A 6,000-nucleotide genomic window follows, 5' to 3' on the forward strand; every position below is an offset into this window, starting at 1 on the left:
ATTCAGTCAACAAAGATGTTGCATAAAGAACTGGTCATGACCATTTCCACAAACTTTATTCATTTATCTAATTGTGCTACAACAGTGACTCGTACCATCTCTTCTGAGAGAACAATATTGTCTCACATGAAGGTAGCCCTCTCTTTTTCTGTTTGGTCATCAGAAAGAGTTGCCGATGACCTGACCAGTGACCTCAGTATCTGGTTCATGGATGACGTCACACAAGCAGGCACTACAGAGTCTCTTCTAGAAGAAATAAGACTTAACAAAGACCTTGGAGAGAATATAAATCCTCCCTTAGAGGATAATTTTAATGTTTAATGGGGGGACCGGTAAGGCAGCGGAAGGCCTCGGTCAAATGACCAAAAGCTTGAATGGCGAGTCATAGTATGTCTAAGAACAGCATCAGGAAACACTTGCCCTAACCTCCCCCTAATCCCTTCGAAATATGAGCTATTGCTAGTGTCCTTCAGCAATTACACTACTGAACATGTCACAGCAGCCCTGCAAGGAGTAAGTCGTTGATCTCACTACTTGTACTCTCCTTAGTGCCCAACTAGGGTCTAATGCTATTGTGAAATTCTGGAAAAAATGTCTTATCTTAAAGGTATGGAAACGAAAGGTCTGCGACACTAATTACGATGCTTTTATCTCCCCACCAGGTGTCTCTCTCTCCCAAAGAGTACGACACCTTCCAAAGACTCTGCTAGAAAAAATCTTAAACATTTTTCTGACCGACTTCACAGTGGAGGTAAACCACATTTCCACACACATCAGGCGGACATGGCTTACGTGCCGTCACTCAGGTCGTCTTGCTAGCCTTTCTTATCCTCCTTCAGTGACGCCTATGAGAGGCGAAGAAAATTCTATCTAAACATATATGCAGTTTGGCAGAAGTGGATGACCTTGGCTACAATAGGAGTGCCAGTGTGGGATACCTTTCAGTCCAGACCACAAGACCAGCTGAAACTTTGGTCAAAAACAATCGAGCTAAGTCAGCAGCATCACAGAAAAGGCTGTTGTAGCCAAGTTAGTGGGTGCAAGTTCTGCAAGTGATAGCACTTACCTTCCTTTTAGTGGTGAGTGGTAACTTTTTCTTAAGTGTTTCCCCTCAAGGAAGGTTCCTTGATGCTGGTGAAGGGCTCTTGATCTAAGGAATTGGATATGTGCTCCAGTTCCCTGAATTAAACCTGAATACCTTCCACATCCCCCCACAGGCACTGTATAATCCTACGGGTTTAGTGCTTCCCGCTTGATTATAATAATATTCCTAAGTGTTTCAATCTTTACAAATGACACACGTCTTGACACGCAAACCCTTATATATATATATATATATATATATATATATATATATATATATATATATATATATATATATATATATATATATATATATATATATATATATATATCAGGTAAGGATTCTACCCCACGACATATTGTCCCACCTCAAGAGGCCACACAATATACATGTCACCTTACCAACTGAGCCATCGATCCTACAAACAACATGACCCTAGCGAACTAGGCTTGTTTCATGTTGCGAGGACACTTCGTTAGGCTCATGTTGTTAGTAAGATCGATGGCTCAGTTGGTAAGGTGACATGTACATTGTGTGGCCTCTTGAGGCGGGACAGTGTGTTGTGGAGTAAAGTTCTGGCCTACCGCAGTTTGGTAAATGATTCTCAACCACTTCTTTCGTGGTTTCATTGCTATATAGGCTGTTTGTGGAGGCGGGTATTCAAACACAAGGAGGCTGAAATTAATCCTGAGCATACAACTTGCATTTATGGTCACAGTGGTATAACGAGGTTATTTGGTAGGATGTAGCGGGTTGTGAATGATAAACTTCTTCGGAGGCTTCTTACTTTATTGATAACTAGTGTTGGGTTACACAGGCTTGTGTGTTTGTGCCCATGGCCCGGGCAGGGCCATGCCCACGAGAGAGAGCTGGGAGGCCTTGTGTGTTGATGCCAGGCCGCTGTGTGAGTGAGAGTGAGGCAAGTCTGGGCATACTGAAGTGGCAAGGCCTATAGATGGCAGCACTTGAGTGGCGCGAAATATGAACTAAGCTGGCAGACAGCATGGGCTGTCTGTGAAGACAGTACAGGCTGTCTACAGTGGTGCCTGTATAAATATACCTAGTTGGATGAATCTTATTGCAGCCAGATGGCCCAGTGGCTAACCCGTCGGTCTTAATTTTTACGACTCACTCACCGCGAGTTCAATCACCACCCGTACTGTGGTTTGTTTGCAATCATGTCATTAAGATTCTTGAATCATAAATATTCAGATTGTTTTAATGACATTTTTTAGACATCATTTTGTCGTTTAATTTTTTATATATGGGATAGGTGGGGGGGGGGGTTCTGAAATCTCACATATGATATAATATAATCACTTAAACGTTTTATGTTTTAATTGAAAACAATTTATTGTGGTAATTGATTTTTCAATTTCCTTTATTTGTAAAATCTTACATTAAATATATATTGACAATGTTTTCAAAAATTTTTATCTTTAAATATTTCCTTTGTTTAATTATAAAGCTAAATAACGATTTATACAGCATTAAGGGCTTTGAAATATACATTAATTTTCAATTTTCACCCTACAACAATTTAAGAAAATTAGGCTTAATTTCAGCCATTTAATTGACACAGGAAAATAACTGATGCGAGTTATGATCATAAAGGCGAGTCTGTTGGTTGGCAAGACGAGGCTGTCAGTAGACTCAGTGTAAATCTACGTAAAAATCCTGCCTAATTTAGGATAGTGATTTGTCTTGTAGCTCGGCCTTGTCCGACTGGGTTGGGTTCCAGCTCCTAGGGCACTTGGAGGCTGTTGATCTCTAGCTACTGAACCTCTTTGGGAGGTATTGAATCATAGCTCCTAGATCTCTTGAGGACCTTGACCTACAGCTCCTTTACTCCTGGGGAAGGGGGCGGGTGGGTTCACATTATAAGGTAGACATTTCTTTATCGGATCCCAGTGTTTGAAGCATATTTACTTATTATAATATTCAAGGAGAGGCGCCTGGGGAATATAAGATAATCATGGTTGATCCTAGGTAGGGGAGGTAGTTCTCATTCCCTGGATTAAGAACCATTCACTAGCATCTGTGCAAGTTGCAAGAGATGGCCACTTATGAGAGCGTGACAGTCTTGCTAGTGGACTTTAATTACCTCTCAGGAGGACCTTAAATATGGGAAGGAGGTCAGTACACTCCAGAGTCCTCCGTGACGTTCACCTCCCTTGAGGAACTATTGAGGGAGAGCAAGAGGAAGGAGGAAGAAAAGGGGAACAAGAGAAGGGCGAAGAGGCAAAAATAAAACGTAATATTCTCTGATATTAACAAATTAATTCTGATAAGTGTTCTGAACTTTTTTTAGAAAAAAAATTCACTATTTTTCATAATCTTCTATACTATTATTTTTTCGGGTTGGGGGGGGGGCCACCGGAATTCGTTACTTTCGGCCATCCAATAAAATTGTCAGTTTAGGCCTCATAAAAACTTTAGCACTGAATGCCGGAAGCAACAGCCTGGTTGATCAGGCTCTTATCCACCGCGAGGCCTGATCATACATGAACCGGGCCGCGGGGGCTTGACCTCCGGAACGCCATCCAGGTGTACTCTAGGTAACTGGCGGATTAGCCATGTTGTAATGGGTATGGAGGCCAGCGAGCCGCTGGAAGCAAAAGTCTGGTTGACCAAGCAATCGACAAGGAAATCTGGCCTCAGGTCGGGATGGGAAGGTAGAAGAACCCGCGACGCCAGTCACAGGTATGTCAGAGATACACTTATGGGATCATGGCCGCCACCAGATGTGTTAACCACAACAACCATCACCCAGTGAGATAGATGCTTGGTGGGTAGCAGACATTCTCTTATAATAGACTCGATGTGTCAGTGTAGAGCTCTATACAGTGTCACTCAGTGGAAAGCTTCATTAAGTCATGTATCACTCAGTTAAGAGCTTCATGTACTCATGTATTCTTCAGTGTAGAGCTTCACGTCATGTGTAGTGTTTTCTCTGCACTAAGTATCCTTCTGTCTTATAATTATCAAAACTTACCATCCAGTTTTTACCAACTAACTTTTGAGCTTCGTATTCTTCAAGTATTGTGTATCATGCTCATTTTCCTCGTCATTTCTCTTTAGTTTATATTCACAGGAAAGATTTCTAATACATGGAAATATTTATATCCATTTATATCCATTCATGGCCGACACGGCAGGTTGTGTAGCGGGCTAGCTGCGGGATTTTCAAGGATAGCTCCTGGTCAAAGAGGTTGACCAGGTCCCTACTTAACAGAACTCAGTGTGAATGCTTGGAGAAGATACCAGAGCAGCGAACGGACATCCCAGTGCATCGTTTCAGCGTAAATAGTTGAAGTGTTGTGCAGTTTCAGAGGATTTGGTGTTGTCGAGTCAGGACCAGTCAGCGCCTCCCCCCCTCTCCGCTGGGGGGAGGGGGAGGGCGTGTGTAGTAAACAGTGACCCTTTCATAACGCCTCAACACCTGCGCGTCTCCCCCGCCTCACCCACCCAACTCCCAGCGCCACCCCATCAGTAGAGGGTACTTCTCCCCTAACCCACGATGTCAGCGATGGCACTGCAGGGAGTGCCGGGCTCACAGGAACTTCCACTACAGGGACAGCATCGTGGAGTTCGACCGCGAGGCAGCTGTCAGGTGTGCCACAGGCAGTGTGTACTCAGTTCCTCAAGCTTCAACATCCGTGCACACGAGGGCCTGGGATCTTCAATCAACTTGGCGTCCACCAGGACGCTGACATGTCCCTAGGGGAGCTCTTCATCGGGCTGCTAACGGAGTCACTGGCTTCTTGGACCTCTTGGGGAGGGTCGATGGTGCTCGTGCAAGCAGCAGATCCCAGGGCAACTTGCTGCTGTTTGCAATGGCTGTCTACCGAGGAGAGACAGGCACCTAGCAACATCTGTTGTTGGGGCAATGGATGAATTCCCTGCTATGTTTGTTTACTGCTCATTACTCTGTAATTTGTCTATGATTGTAATCATGTGATAACGTGTTTATCATTCATTACCTTTGAAACTTGTCGTGATTGTGACCAGCTCTACCTGGAGCTCATTACCTTTGTAAATTCTCATGATTAATGTGTTTATGATTCATTACCTTTACAATTATTCATGAGTGTGACCAGCTCTACCTGGAGCTCATTACCTTTGTAACTTGGTCATGATTATGACCAGATCTAGTTCATTACCTTTGTAACTTGCTCAGCTATCAAAACTTTGGAGTCCAGTCCCTGGACCAATTATGTACCTCTGTAATCTTTTGACTACCGCCCACAGGATGGGTATGGGGTGCATAATAAACATATTAAACTAACTTCTGTAATATGAAGACCAGAATGAAACAGCATAATGTAAATGAGGTCTTACCAAATTATATAAAGTTCAAATATAACCATAGGACCTCTGTTATTTACACATGTTGATATAAAGCCAAGAATTATATTAGCTTTATAGCGAACATCCACGGTAAGAATGCTTATGTGTTCATTATAAAGCTAATAAAATTATTGGTCTCATATCAAGAAGTATAAATTTAAGGAGTCTTAAAGCTATATTTCATCTTTTTATATCTTTATTAAGGCCTGATTTTCTTCATTCTTATGTTTTATGATCTAGACAACCACGGAACGGGCAGGGTTCGACTCCCATGGCAAGTCATTCCTATTACTAGCAGGTCAGTGTTCTACCTATTGTACCCTGCTGACATATATTATATATATATAATTTCATTATTTCCCCTCTGCCTCGCTCCTCCTTCAACTCTAAAATCCCTCCATCTTTCATGTACCTGCAGAGAATTAATCATTGTGCGGATTTTACCTGTTAGTTGCTGGATCACATCAGAAGCAATCAGTGCGGCTTCTAAGTCCCCCCAGCCGGTTATTGAACGTACGTGTGTGTGTGTGTGTGTGTCTGTGTGTGTGTGTGTGTGTGTGTGGGTG

The 6,000-nt window shown here is 42.8% G+C and overlaps 1 long non-coding RNA gene across 1 annotated transcript in view; it reads left to right on the forward strand.

Annotated features, from left to right (window-relative positions):
* The window catches only part of LOC138853052 (uncharacterized), a 30,834-nt gene extending 25,100 nt beyond the window's left edge, over nt 1–5,734 (forward strand). The window contains exon 3 of the long non-coding RNA XR_011392299.1: nt 5,675–5,734. This is a non-coding gene — a long non-coding RNA (uncharacterized lncRNA). The remainder of the gene's footprint in view (nt 1–5,674) is intronic.
* Nucleotides 5,735–6,000: the final 266 nt, after the last annotated feature.

The sequence above is a fragment of the Cherax quadricarinatus genome, chromosome 21 (assembly GCF_038502225.1).
Source record: "Cherax quadricarinatus isolate ZL_2023a chromosome 21, ASM3850222v1, whole genome shotgun sequence".
In the NCBI taxonomy this organism is placed as follows: domain Eukaryota; kingdom Metazoa; phylum Arthropoda; class Malacostraca; order Decapoda; family Parastacidae; genus Cherax; species Cherax quadricarinatus.